Here is a 14,663-nt window from a genome sequence, read left to right on the forward strand (position 1 = left end):
TCCTCCTGCCTTCAATCTTTCCCAGCATCAGAGTTTTTTCAAATGAGTCAGTTCTTTGCATCAGGTGGCCAAAGTATTAGAGTTTCAGCTTCAGCATCAGTCCTTCTAATGAGTTCCTTTAGGATTGACTGGTTTGATCTTGCAGTCCAAGGGACTCTCACAAGTCTTCTCCAACACCACAGTTCAAAAGCATCAATTCTTCGGTGCTCAGCTTTCTTTGTAGTCCAACTCTCACACCCATACAAAACTACTGGAAAAACCATAGATTTGACTACATGGACCTTTGAAGGCAAAGTAATATCTCTGCTTTTTAATATGCTGTCTAGGTGTGTCAGCTATTATTATTATAATTCTCATTAGGTGGGTAATAAAGTCCTTGATATTAGAGTGAAAAGGAAGACTGGAAGCAAAGGATATTGTAGAGACTGAATTGAGTTGTTTCCTCATTGAATGTGATGGATGAGAGAGAGGGCAATGTCAAGAATGGCACTCCATTTGAGACTCCTAAGGCTGGCAGTATGGTGGTGCCCGTGGTACACTGCAAACCATGTGCCTCGTCTGTAAAAGGTGGACCATCCAGCGCCAGCCTCTTCCATTTAGGACTGCAAGCCTAGTGGTGTCAATTCACCAATTTTTCAGCTGAAGCCAGAAATCCAGATGATTATGTGAAATCTTCTGAATTTTTATATTCTTAAAAATCTAGAGCAAATAAAGCATCACCATAAGGTACAAATTTGCAACTTCTGTGTAGGATCTCAGAGGTTCCTCTGTTGTAGAACTCATCAATGCCTGTCCCATGAGTGCCCTGCATATTTTTAGGTTCTCATTAAATGCTGGTGAAATGAATGCATTTTTGATAAAAGATTTTCTAGGAAGCATGTATACCAATACTTCCTGGTTTTATAAATTTTGAATTTATAAAAGAGTTGAGAGAAACGGATGCTAAAATATAACACTGCTGTTCAAGACTTAACATTTGAAGATCAGAGATGCAAAAGGAATCTTAAGCAAACATTATAAACATATTAGGTAGGGCTGACTCCAGACAGGGTTGTTCAAAGAGATGGCAGTCTCTTCAGTCAGCATATGCTACTTTTATGTCCCTGTAAGCTCAACAGTCTTTTTACACAGGCAATAAACCATAAACCATCTAATTTTCCTCTTGATTCTTCATTTGATGTCACATTATTTTTCTGACCTGGAAAGTATCTTTAAACATGTTTTACCCTTTGCTGCTCATAACACAATATTGCATTCTCTTTTCTTGTTACTGCCCTTATCTGGTTCCCTTTCCACCTGTCTCTAGAAAGCTTATGATTCTAGCTTTCTTAAATAAGGATGGTATCCATGTCTGTGAACTAGAGACGAAATCCCCATGAACTCTTGAAAGATGAGTCCCAGTTATCCAGGACACAAAGGCATACCCAGAAAGAGGGCATACCAGGCAGAGCGGAAAGCATGGACAAAGCAAAAAGATGGGACGATTAAATTATGTTGGGGCACGGTGGTGGTACAAGGTGACTAAGGTACACGTGAAGAGGCAGAAGATGAAGCTTGAAAGAAGAGCCCACCTTTCAGCCCCCACTGGCTTTCAGGGTACAGTCACTCTCCTTAGTTTGGCATTCAAGACTTTTTACCCCAGAGAATTTGCAGACTGAAATGCTTCCCTCTCACACAGATGAAGGCACATCCAAAGCTCCTCAAGAGCTTTGAATAAAATAGATCTGGGTTTACACACATGCTTTGCAACATACAAGCTACTTGACCTTTGGAAAGTTGTAATAAGTTGGACCCAAATTTCCTCACCTCTAAAAGGAAAATTAAGTAGTTTATCTCAAACAGATGTTGTGAGGACCTAATTACATGAAAAGTGTTTATAATACAGTATGTATTTGGCACCTAAAGAGTCCTCAGTAAGTGGTAACTAGGAGTAATATTAGGGTTGTGTCCCCAAATACTGATTTACTTTCAGTTCTATGAATGTACTACATCCATCCTCATCTACATGTTTTTGAAGATACTGTGATCTCTACCTGGAGTTTCCCAAAATCCTTCTCTGACTTTCTTCCCTCTATCTCTGATTGTTTTTGATGGGTTTCTGTTTCCAGCACAGATGTTTCTTAATCCAAGAGTCCCCCCTGGGGGATCTATAGATGGAAATCAGAGGCACCTGTGAATTTAGATGGGAAGAAGTTACATCTTTATTTTCACTAACATCTCACAGAAAGTCTGAATTTAAAGAATTTTGTATGTAGGTAATAAAGCACAATAATATGAGTAATATCTGATATTGAAGCCATTAAAAGTCAAAAATGTTTCATATCGTGTCCCAGTTGTTGCAGATTTCACAAAACAGCATTTACTCACACTGCTGCTGCTGCTAAGTCGCTTCAGTCGTGTCTGACTCTGTGCGACCCCACAGATGGCAACCCACCAGGCTCCCCCGTCCCTGGGATTCTCCAGGCAAGAATACTGGAGTGGGTTGCCATTTCCTCCTCCAATGCATGAAAGTGAAAAGTGAAAGTGAAGTTGCTCAGTTGTGTCCGACTCTTAGCAACCCCATGGACTGCAGCCTACCAGGCTCCTTCGTCAATGGAATTTTCCAGGCAAGAGTACTGGAGTGGGTTGCCATTGCCTTCTCCGTTACTCACACTACTACTTTTAAATTATTATAAACTGTTGTTGTTTACTGTGGTAACTTTGAAGGGCATAAATTTCTGTATCATATTTTAAAATGCTCTGAACACTAAAATGCAGTGTAATTAATTTCTTTTTAATCCTGTATATTTTAATTCACGCACTTAACATTGTTTTGAGAAAAGTTTCATAGATTGTAAAAGCTTTCTATGGCATTAAAAAAATAAGCTTAAGAACTTCTATCCTTATACCTTCCATAGTATATTTTCCCACTAATTTAGATAAATATGGGCTTCCCTGGTGGCTCAGACAGTGAAGAATCTGCCTGAAATTCAGGAGACTAGCTTTAATCCCTGGGTTGGGAAGATCCCCTGGAGAAGAGAATGGCAATGCACTCTAGTATTCTTGCCTGGAAAATCCCATGGACCAAGGAGCCTGGCAGGCCACAGTCTATAGGGTCACAAAGAGCTGGACACGACTGAGTGACTCATACTTAGATAAATATACTATTTTCAGTTAAAATACCATCTCAAATTTGCATTCTGGGCAAAACTTCTTGGTCTCTTTTAATATCATCATTCTCAATCAAAAGGAAATATAACACGCGATTACTTTTAGTTGTAGAAAGTTAATGTCAAATCAGCACACTCAACACGAGCTTTCCCTAAATTAAGGTTTTCTTCTCTGGTTCAAGGATCTTTGTCTTCCCAAAGCCATTTTTTTCCTTTGAAATAAATCCCAGAAGACTTACAACATCAGCTTACAGAGGAGTTGGCCACCAGGAACATCATCACTCCCACAGTGATAGGAAATTCCAGATCATCTACAGAAAGATGGCTTTTGCATAACTCTCAGAAACCAGGGCCACAGGCCAATTGTCTCACTTAAAAATCTAAGAAAAGCAAAGTAGTCCAAGAACAGAAGGGACACAAAGAGTGATTCACTTTTGGTGGTTGGATGGGTAAGAGTTAAAAATTATTTTTAAACAAACTTCTGAAAGCTGAGTATGAGCTAGTGTAAGGGTAGAGAACTTCTGGGGCTGAAGGCACATGAGAGTTTGTACCTACCTGCCAGCTCTTCCCCATGGGCCTCCACCAAGCACTCTTGAGAAAGATGAGGGTCCGGGCAGGAGGCTGGATGAAGTCTTTCTTGGTGGTGCAGGCCTGGAGGAGAAGGCAGCCCCTTGATAGGAAAGGCACCAAGTCTCCCCTGCATCCTCCTCTCCTAAGAACAAAAGCCTGTGCCCTTGGGGGAGGACAGTGAACCCTTCTCAGAGCACATGTGAAGACTGACTCTGGCTGGGGAGGTTGAGGAGAAAGAAAGCTGTAGACTCCTGTGGGGAGTGTGGAGGGGAGAACAGAGACCATTAGAGGTTTCCTAATGCTGTGATCTTCCCAGGTGGCACTAGTGGTAAAGAACCTGCCTGCCAATGCAAGAGACATAAGAGACATGGGTTTGATCCCTGGGTTGGGAAGATCTCGTGGAGAAGGAAATGGCAACCCACTCCAGTATTCTTGCCTGGAGAGTCCCATGGACAGAGGAACCTGGCGGGCTAGAGTCCATAGCATCACACATAGTCGGACACTACTGAAGTGACTTAGCAGACATACAAGGGATGCTGTGGGGAGAGGCCAGGATCACTGAGAATGGTGCCCTCCAACCCCTGGACCAATTCAGAAGCACAGGGCCTGCCTAAGATAGAGGCTGAGCCAGACCAACAGAAAGTGCCATTTCTTCTCCCCACCAGGCTGGGCAGGGCCAACTGAGAGGCAAGCACAGCGGGCCACAGGAGAAGGGGCCAGGTGAAGAGTGTGGCTTGGAGATACAGGCACAAAGGGAAGGGCAAAGCTAAGAGTGAAATAGGGACACCAAGAAAAGTCTTCTGTCTAAGCAATACCCGGTTCATCCCACCATGAAGTGGGAGATTGGGATTGACATATATACACTGTACTGTGTATATATGTAAATAATGAGAACCTACTGTATAGCTCAGGGGGGCTTCCCTGGTGGCTCAACAGGAAAGAATCAGCCAGCAATGCAGGAGCCATGGGTTGCACAATTCCTTCCCTGAGTCAGGAAGATACCCTGGAGGAGAAAATAGCAACCCCTTCCAGTATTCTTGCTCAGATTATCCCATGAACAGAAGGCCCTGGTGGGCCACAGTCCACGGGGTCTCAAAGAGCTGGACACAACTGAGTGACTGAGCATGTGCATATAGCTCAAGGAACATTAATCAGTGCTCTGTGGTGACCTAAATGGGAAGGAAATCCAAAATGAGTGGATAGATGTACACGTACAGCTGATTCGCTTTGCTATACAGAAGAAGATAATACAACATTGTAAAGCAACCACGTTCCAATAAAAATTAATTAAAGTCATAATGTTTGAGTAAAAAAATAAAATAAATGATACCCACCACCCTAAATTTCCAGGGAAATTTGAAGTTGATGGTGAACCCAAGGTCACCACAGCAACAAAAAGCCAAAACTCAGCTCAACTACTGACTAAACCTAACCCAACCCTGGCCTCCAACACACCCTAAGGGCCTAGAAGAGGTATATCATTTCTATGCACAAATACTATTTGTTTCAGTCTATACTCTTCTAAATGTTGTTTATGACAATGAATAAAATATGAGGGAAATACAGAAAAAGTGAGAAAAAATAATTCCATGATAAAGAGCAAAGCAATCAACAGAATCAGATTCAGAGATAATCCAGATATTGGAGTTAAATGACAGGGGTAGTTACAAAGATGAAGTATGTCTTTGATGGCTGTGATGGTTAATTTTGTGTTAATTTGACTGAGCTAAAGGATGACCAGATAACTGGTAAAACATTATTTCTGGATGTATTTTGTGAGGATTTTTCCAGAAGAGGTTACTGATTCAAGGCAGGCTGAGTAAAGAAGATTGCCCTCATCCCTAACCAATGTGGGTGGGCATCATCTAATCCACTGAGGGCTGGAAGAGAATAAAAAAGTGAAGGGATGGTGAATTTAGTCTTTCTAATTTAGATAGGACACCTCTATTTTTCTACCCCTGGACATCAGTTGGAGAAGGCAATGGCAAGCCACTCCAGTACTATTGCCTGGAAAATCCCATGGATGGAGGAGTCTGGTAGGCTATAGTCCGTGGGGTCACTAAGGGTCGGACATGACTGAGTGACTTCACTTTCACTTTTCACTTTCACACATTGGAGAAGGAAATGGCAACCCACTCCAGTGTTCTTGCCTGGAGAATCCCAGGGACGGTGGGCTTCCGTCTATGGGGTCACACAGAGTCGGACACAACTGAAGTGAGTTAGTAGCAGCAGCAGACATCAGTGCTTCTTATTCTCCAGCCTTTGGACTTGGACCAGAACTTATATATATATATATATATATATATATATATATATATATATATATATATATATATCTCCCAAAACTCAATGACAAGAAAATAAACAACTCAATTAAAAATTGGCAAAAATTTAAACATTTCACCAAAGAACATATACAGAAAATAACTGAGCATATAACAAGATGCTCAGCATCACCAAATATTAGGAAGTGAAAATTAAAATTATTGGGTTGGCTGAAAACTTCACTTGGGTTTTTCTATACCCTCTTATGGAAAACCCAAACAAACTTTTTGGCCAATCCCAGTATAATGGTGTATGACTATACATCTATTAGAATGTCTGATAAACACCCTGAGAGTACCAAGTGCTGACAAGAATGTGGAGCAGCTGAAACTTTCATACATTGCTAATAGGTTATGCAAACATGGTGAAGATACTGTGAAAAGCAGTTTGGAAATGTGTTATAATGTTAAAATAGACCTCTCATATTACTCAGAATGACCACTATCCAAGAGAAATGAAAACTGATACTCACACAAAAACCTGTATGTGAATGTATATAGGTTTATTTACAACTGCAAAAAAAAAACTGGAAATAATTCAAATGGCCTTCAATTGTGCTAACAAGCTGAGATACAGCCATATAATGGAATACTACTCAGCAGTAAAAAGCAACAAACTTCTGAGAGATACACAGTGTATGAATCTAAAATGTACTATGCTAAGAAAAAGAACCTAGACTAAAAAGGCCTATAGGATATTCTGGAAAATTATAGGAATAGAAAATAGATTAAAAGGTTGTTCAGTTCAGTTCAGTTCAGTTGCTCAGTCGTGTCCGACTCTTTGCGACCCCATGAATCGCAGCACACCAGGCCTCCCTGTCCATCACCAACTCCCAGAATTCACTCAAACTCATGTCCATCGAGTCGGTGATGCCATCCAGCCATCTCATTCTCTGTCGTCCCCTTCTCCTCCCGCCCCCAATCCTTTCCAGCATCAGACTCTTTTCCAGTGAGTCAACTCTTCGCATGAGGTGGCCAAAGTATTGGAGTTTCAGCTTTAGCATCAGTCCTTCCAATGAACACCCAGGATTGATCTCCTTTAGAATGGACTGGTTGGTTGTTAGTGGTGTGCAATGCAGGAGACTGGAGTTCAGTCCTTGAGTCAGGAAGATCCCCTGGAGAAGGAAATGGCAACCCACTCCAGTATTCTTGCCTGGAAAATCCCATGGATAGAGGACCCTGGTTGGCTACAGTCCATGGGGTTGCAAGAGTCAGACACGACTTAGTGACTAGACCACCACCACCACCCCCTGGTGGTGCAAGGATTGGCCACAAAGGAACATGAGATAATGTTTTGGGTAATGGAATTGTTCCATATCTTAATTGTGGTCATGGCCATATTACTGTCAAAACTCACAGAATTGCATACTAAAATTGGTGAATTTTACTGTATATAAATTATATCTCAATAAATTGAATTGAAAAAATCTGGATGGGAGTGTCATTTTCCACATTTGCTCCTGTCAGACTGTTCTGCACACCATGAAGAAAGGGGCTCCTTGAAGGTACACATTGTTTAAAGGGACAGGCATATAATTTTGTACACACTTAGATACATGCTATCATATATTATTTTATGTTATTTGTTAGCTTTCACTTTCCAATGAAAACACAGAGTTTCATTATAGATATGTAATGTCATTCTCATTTTCTTTATGATAATGCTATTATCTTGGTAAAACACAGCATATCTAAGATTAGATCAAAAAGGTTTTCTCATCAGTTATACGACAACTAATTTGAAATGTTGATTTTTTTTCCTCTAACAAGCTCTCCAATTAGAATGCTGTCAGTATATCACATCTTGATGATTTGTTAACAAAAAAATGTATGGCCTGAACTTGTTCAAAGTTTGAAAAATTTATGGGCATAGTATGTGATTTTGGTCCCTTTGGTAGTCATAATTTACTGGGGATTATGGTAGTATTTGGGCTTCCAGATGGCTCAGTGATGAATCTACTTGCCAATGCAGGAATGTGGGTTTGATCCCTGGGTCAGGAAGATCCCCTGGAGGAGGAAATAGTAACCCACTCTAGTATTCTTGCCTGGAGAATCCTTTGGACAGAGGAGCCTGGCAGACTATAGTCCATGGGGTCACAAAGAGTCAGACACAACTGAGCATGTACGCATGGTAAAACTTAATATGTTAATTCTAAAAATATAAGGGTTTGTAAAGTCTGAAGATCTCAAAGCATGCAAAGAGACTTGTAGCTTTTAAAATACTTCAACATCTTCTCTGAAGCCCACATAGTTAACATTGAGAGTTACTGGGCTGGCCATGGACAGCAAGAACCCATTGCTGAGTTAGTGTAGGTGGGAAATAGTTTGGCATGTTAGAAAGAATTTATAATTTGGAGTCAGAAAGGCTGAGTGTGTAGGTGGTAAAGTCAAGCTCAGGATCTAGATTCAGAGAAGGGCTGACCAACAAAATCTGAAGCTCCTCCTTGGAATTCCTCTTCCTATGCCACCTCATTCTACGTAAAGCTACTATTTTTGAACACAGACACTGCATTAGGACCTTTTCTTGCACTGAAACATTAATAATCTTCAGGACAAACCTGTGTGCCGTTATTATCATTCTCATTTTACAGGAAAAGAGACTGCGTTTGTAGCAAAGTCAGAAATATCTTTTTGATTCCAATGTCCCTACCCTACTTGATGTTCCACACTCTCCTGCATCTTACAGGGAACTGCCCAGCATTCAGCCTTTCTGGCCCTACTGCACATTTTCCAGATTTGTGAAGTCTCTTTCCACATCTCTGAACAATCAACTCACTCTTTCCACGGATAATATCTCCTTTCTTTATGATTTACGGCACCTTCTAGACATAGAGAGGACTACTCCCAACTGAGGCCTTGTCTCACAGGCTCCTACTCTTTGCCTTTTTGAAAGGAACGCACCTTTTCTCTCCTGTAGAAGGTTCATACTTTTTTTTTTTTTTTTTTACTAAGATCACCTTTCTCATTTTAAGCATCACCATTTTCAGTTTTATAACATTTCTTGCTAGCCTGAAGCCAATGTCAAGGTCTTCTTCACAGTGAAAACCTCATAGCATCATAATTATCCTTAATCAAGGGATGGGGAAAAATCTCCCCCCTAAAAAAATCCAATTTGATTATTATTATCAATATTTAAAAGGTGCATCCCCAGATCAGTTCTGATTTGTTTTGAAATGTTTTCTCTGAACTATCAAACAAAAGACACGTTTTGCTTTGTTTCTTTCCAGAAATGGTAACATAGTATAACTGAAATCCACTGTGTGAATGTGTGCATGCTCAGCTGTGTTGATGAACTGGTAATTAAGAGACTTGTTCTATCTGAAATCCATTGTTGAAACAGCTATATGGCCTTGAGTAAATCATATAATTGATTCGAACTTTGGCTTCTTCGTCTGAAAAATCAGGTATAGTTTTGCCATATAGTTTCTAAATAGGTCTTAGAGACTCCAGCCTCACTCTAGATTGCCAAAGTATGCATGTGATAAACTTTTACTAGCTAGTAAACAGCTTGTCTTGGAATGTTCTCTTAATGTAATTGTGTTTTCTTTGTATTTATAGCCTTTGTTTGAACAGAATTCTTGTTCCTTCATGATGGACAAAATGACCAAAGGAAAAACAAACACCTCATTTAGAATATACACACCTCTATAGAAAACATACATAAAACACATGCCTACACACATCCAGTTTTACTTGCGGAGATATCCTCTTTAAAGATGGCATCTTGAATAAACACATTGTCAGCACAAAGCCAGATAAAGAACCAGGCCACCTCCCCCAACTTAGGCCCCTTTGTTTTAAAGATCTTGGTTGATTATGAGAACTGACCACTTGGGAGATCTTTTTTTTTGTCTTCTCACATTTTAAATTCCCACTTTTATGTTTTAAATTTAACAATAAAGGGGGAGCCTGCAAGACCCTAGGCCCCCACCGTTGACCTCAATAAAAGCAGAACTCCAGGACCACACCCTCTGCCTATGACCTCCTGACTGCAGGTGTACTATGTAATTTCCAGGTCCTGTAAGTAAAAAACCTTTATTTTTCCAAAGTTTCCTGATGGTTATTGCTGAAAGGTGACTTGCACTCACAGTAAGAACCACAAGGGCTTGCCTACAACTTTGGTAACTGATGGGCTGAGACAGGCCCAGAAAACACCCCTATATGTCCATGCCTCAGACACATAAATGCAGCATTGAAAGTGGCAACTAAAAACTGTCACTTGCCATCTGCCTCTGCAAGGATAAAGTCACTAGCCATTGCAAGTGCTGATCTTCAGTACATCCTTAAAGGAGTTTAGGGCATAGATCAGGAATGGGGCACTCTATGCTCTAGGAAAAACTGGCAGAACAGGCTTTAAGAAAGTTAGATATTTTTCAGGAAAAGATTTTATGAGCCCTATTTTTTACAACTTCTTATAACCAGAAAAGTACTAAAATCATTAACAGAGACATCTGCTTCTCTTGACTAGTAGAAGCCTTCTATGGAGATGTGTGCTTGACTGCACGTACCCCTTCACCAAAATCATACGTATATTGACACTCATCTACCTCTTTGGAGCAGTTACTCACAGTTATCTGGGAGTTTGTCTCCCAGGCTACAGTCCTCATATTTTTCCCCAAATAAAACTTAACTCACAACTCTCATACTGTGCATTTTTTTTCAACTGACAAACGTTAAAGAACACCTAAGCTCTCTACCACTAAACTATGTACCTACTTTCCTTAGTTCATTTGAGTAGCTATAACAAACTACCATATACTGGGAAGGCTTTAAACATACAATTTTTAAATGTATTTACTAAAAATACATGAATGTATTTTTTTCTGTTCTGGAGGGCTGGGAGTCTGCTATCAGGGTGCCAGCATGGTTGAGTTCTGCCAACCATGGTTGGGCTACAGACTGACTTCTCGCTGAGTCCTCATGTGGCAGAAAGAAGGCAAGAGAGCTCTCTGGAGTCCCTTTCATGAGGGCAGTCATTCCATCATAAGGATTCCACTTTCATGACCTTGTCAACTCGCAAAGGCCCCATCTACTAATACCCTCATATTGAGGGTTAGAATTTCAACATGGAAATTTGAGAGGAGGGAACACACACATTCAGTCTATAAAAAAGGTCATTCTTTCATTTATTCAACAAAGTTTTATTGACCATCTACTATATGCTGGGTGCTGTTCTACTGTGTTATGAGAGACATATGGGCCAGTGAGTTATCTAAGTATCCACAGGTATTTTCATGAAGATCCAGATTCTGATCAACACAGAGCAATTGAGCTGGTTATTTTCTTCTAGAACTTAAAATAATATGTCTGGACTTTTCTGATTCTTTTTCTTTTTTTTTTCAACTTATAAATCAGAAGACTGAGAAACAGAGTAGCAGAGTGAAGGTAAAAGGAGAAAGTGCTTCTTTATTAATCTGATTATAATTAGCAACTAGACAAGTCTCTCTTAAAACACTGATTTGAAGTGTCACTCTGAAGTAACAGACTTCAAGTGTTTATTCAGTGGGAGGCCATTCATTCGTCAATTAAAAGAAAACACGCCATATGCTACATGTCAGTCACTGTATTAGGCAGAAGCTAGATTTAAAGTATGTCTACAAATTCGTTGATACTGCTTCCTTGTCAATGTATGGCAAAACCAATACAATATTGTAAAGTAACTAGCCTCCAATTAAAATAAAGAAATTAAAAAAAAGACAAGCCTTTTAAAAAAATACTTAGTAGTGTATACAATAGATAACTAAGGAGAACCTGCTGTATAGACCAGGGAACTCTGCTCAGTGCTCTGTGGTGACCTAAATGGGAAAGAAATCCAGAAAACAGGGAATATATATATGTATGGCTGATTCACTCTGCTGTATAGCAGAAACCAACACAATATTGTAAAGCAATTATCCCCCAATAAAAATAATAAAATCTTTAAAAAAGGAACTACTCTTATTGCCCTCTTCTCTAACTTTCAACATCCATAAAGGATTTCCCCCTTTGGTTTCCTGAGCCCTACTTCACTGGGATCCTCTGTGAAGCTTATGGGGTTTGATAATCCCACCTCTTTCCTAGGCTCCCCCAGCCCTAGCGTGATGACTGATTTGTGCAGTTACTGTCTCATGTACCTCACTGTTCCTCCCCTTGGGTTTTTTTGAATCCACCAATATATGTTCAACTTATTCTCTAATTTAACTTCTCTCTGTTGAAATAACTAGTGTATGATTTCTGTTTTCTTGAATGGTCCCGGAGTGATACAGGGAGGGATTAACCAGGTGAAAGAGTGAAGGGTATCCCAGACAGAAGGAAGAGACAGAACAAAGCTGTGAAGGCTTGAGAGTGCACAAGGTCATTTAGAACCCGGGCAGACAAGTGGGGAAAGGAACAACATAGGAAGATAACAGGAGAGAATAGGGGTTGTGACTTTTTAAAATATTTTCTTTACAAAATATTAGTAATGAGTTTGTCAATCTTTTAATAGACACTGCAGGTATAAAATGAGCCTACTATGACATGAATGGTGGATTAGTGGAACTGGATGTTCAGTTTTCAACAAAAACAACAGCAACAACAACAAAAAAGAGACATACAAAGAAACAGGAAAGCATGACCCTAAAACAGGAAAAAAAGAAAAAGGGCAAGCAACAGAAACTGCCCTAGATAGGACCAAGTTATCAGATTTAGTAGGGGTATGCCTGTATGTTCAAAGAACTAAAGGGAATTCTGCTAAAAGACCTTAAAGAAAGATATTAGGATGATATCTCACCAAAGAGATCATCAATAAAGATAAATTATTTTAAAAATAGCAAAATATAAATTTAGAGTTGAAAAGTACACTTGTTGACTTGAAATGAAAAGCTCAATAGTATATTTGAATTGGAAATTATATTTGTCGATAAATTGATAGAGATTATAGAGGAATAGAGAGAAAGATCATGAGAAAAATAATTATGTTTTCATAGATATGTGGCACAATTTTAAGCACATGAACATACACATCAAAGGCAAACCACAGGAGAGGGGGAAGAAAAAAATAGGAAAACTATTAGAAAAAATAACTCGAAGCTTTCTCAAATTTAATGAAAACCACTAATCTGCACATCCAAGGAGCTCAATCAACTCCAACTAGGATAGTATAAAGCAATACACTTACAGACTATTAGAAAAAGTAAATAAGTTCAGCAAAGCTACAGAGTATAAGATCAATATACCAAAACCAATAATATTTCTATAAATTACCAATGAAAAATCTGAAAATGAAATTAATAAAAAATTCTGAAACCGTTTACCTCAGATTGGGACTTGAACCCATGTGCTGGGACTTGAACCCAGCCAAAACCCAGTTTGGGACTTGAACCCGCATGGCTGGAGTTTGAATCCAGTCAAAATCCTGCTTGTGACTCTAACCCACATGGCTGGGACTCAAATCTAGCCAAAACCCATGGTCTTCCAACTGAGATCACAGACCTGGTTTTAGGACCTAATGAAGTTCAAGTTCTTAATGTCTCATCACAGAAAGAATTCAGGGATAGACAAAATGATATGCAAGAAGTATGTTTATCAGGACAGAAACATGCTCCACAGACAGTGTGGGCCACGACACAGGGCAAGTGCAACAGCCTTTAAATGTGGCATGGCTAGATTTTATGGGCTGGGTAATTCCATAGGTTAATGACCGTGTGGATCACAACAAACTGTGGAAAATCCTTTAAGAGATGGGAATACTAGATTACCTTACCTGCCTCCTGCAAAACTCTATGCAAGTCAAGAAGCAGCAATAGTTAGAACTGGACATGGAACAACAGACTGGTTCAAAATTGGGAAAGAAGTATGTCAAGGCTATATATTATCATGCTCTTTATTTAACTTAGACTACAACGTGTGAAATGTTGGGCTGGGTGAAGCACAAGCTGGAATCAAGATTGCCAGGAGAAATAACAATAACCTCAAAAATGCAGATGAAAACCACCCTTATGGCAGAAAGCAAAGAGGAACTGAAGAGCCTCTTGATGAAAGTGAAAGAGGAGAGTGAAAAAGTTGGCTTAAAACTCAGCATTCAGAAAACTAAGATCATGGTATCTGGTCCTATCACTTCCTGGCAAATAGATGGAGAAACAGTGGAAACAGTGTCAGACTTTATTTTTGGGGGCTCCAAAATCACTGCAGATGCTGATTGCAGCCGTGAAATTAAAAGACGCTTACTCCTTGGAAGGAAAGTTATGACCAACCTAGATAGCATATTAAAAAGCAGAGACATTACTTTGCCAACCAAGGTCCGTCTAGTCAAGGCTATGGTTTTTCCCGTGGTCATGTATGGATGTGAGAGTTGGACTGTGAAGAAAGCTGGGTGCTGAAGAATTGATGCTTTTGAACCGTGGTGCTGGAGAAGACTCTTGAGAGTCCCTTGGACTGCAAGGAGATCCAACCAGTCCATTCTAGAGGAGATCAATCCTGGGTGTTCATTGGAAGGACTGATGCTAAAGCTGAAACTCCAATACTTTGGCCACCTCATGCGAAGAGTTGACTCACTGGAAAAGACTCTGATGCTGGGAGGGATTGGGGGCAGGAGGAGACGGGGACGACAGAGAATGAGATGGCTGGATGGCATCACCGACTCGATGGACATGAGTTTGAG

General features: G+C 40.0%; 1 protein-coding gene across 6 annotated transcripts in view; it reads right to left on the minus strand.

Moving 5' to 3' along the window:
* LOC129554352 (NXPE family member 4-like) overlaps window positions 1-14,663 on the minus strand; it is a 69,485-nt gene that overhangs the window by 50,498 nt on the left and 4,324 nt on the right. The window contains exon 2 of one of the 6 annotated variants that reach the window (XM_088842940.1): window positions 3,705-3,800. The exons of 4 other annotated variants lie outside the window; for them this stretch is intronic. The gene's annotated coding sequence lies outside the window, so the exon portion shown is untranslated. Of the gene's footprint in view, window positions 1-3,704; window positions 5,959-14,663 lie in introns of those variants that run through there. One more of the 6 variants, XM_088842939.1, reaches the window with a different exon arrangement.

The sequence above is a fragment of the Moschus berezovskii genome, chromosome 14 (assembly GCF_049115385.1).
Source record: "Moschus berezovskii isolate FMDL1 chromosome 14, NW_MosBer_1.0, whole genome shotgun sequence".
In the NCBI taxonomy this organism is placed as follows: Eukaryota; Metazoa; Chordata; class Mammalia; order Artiodactyla; family Moschidae; genus Moschus; species Moschus berezovskii.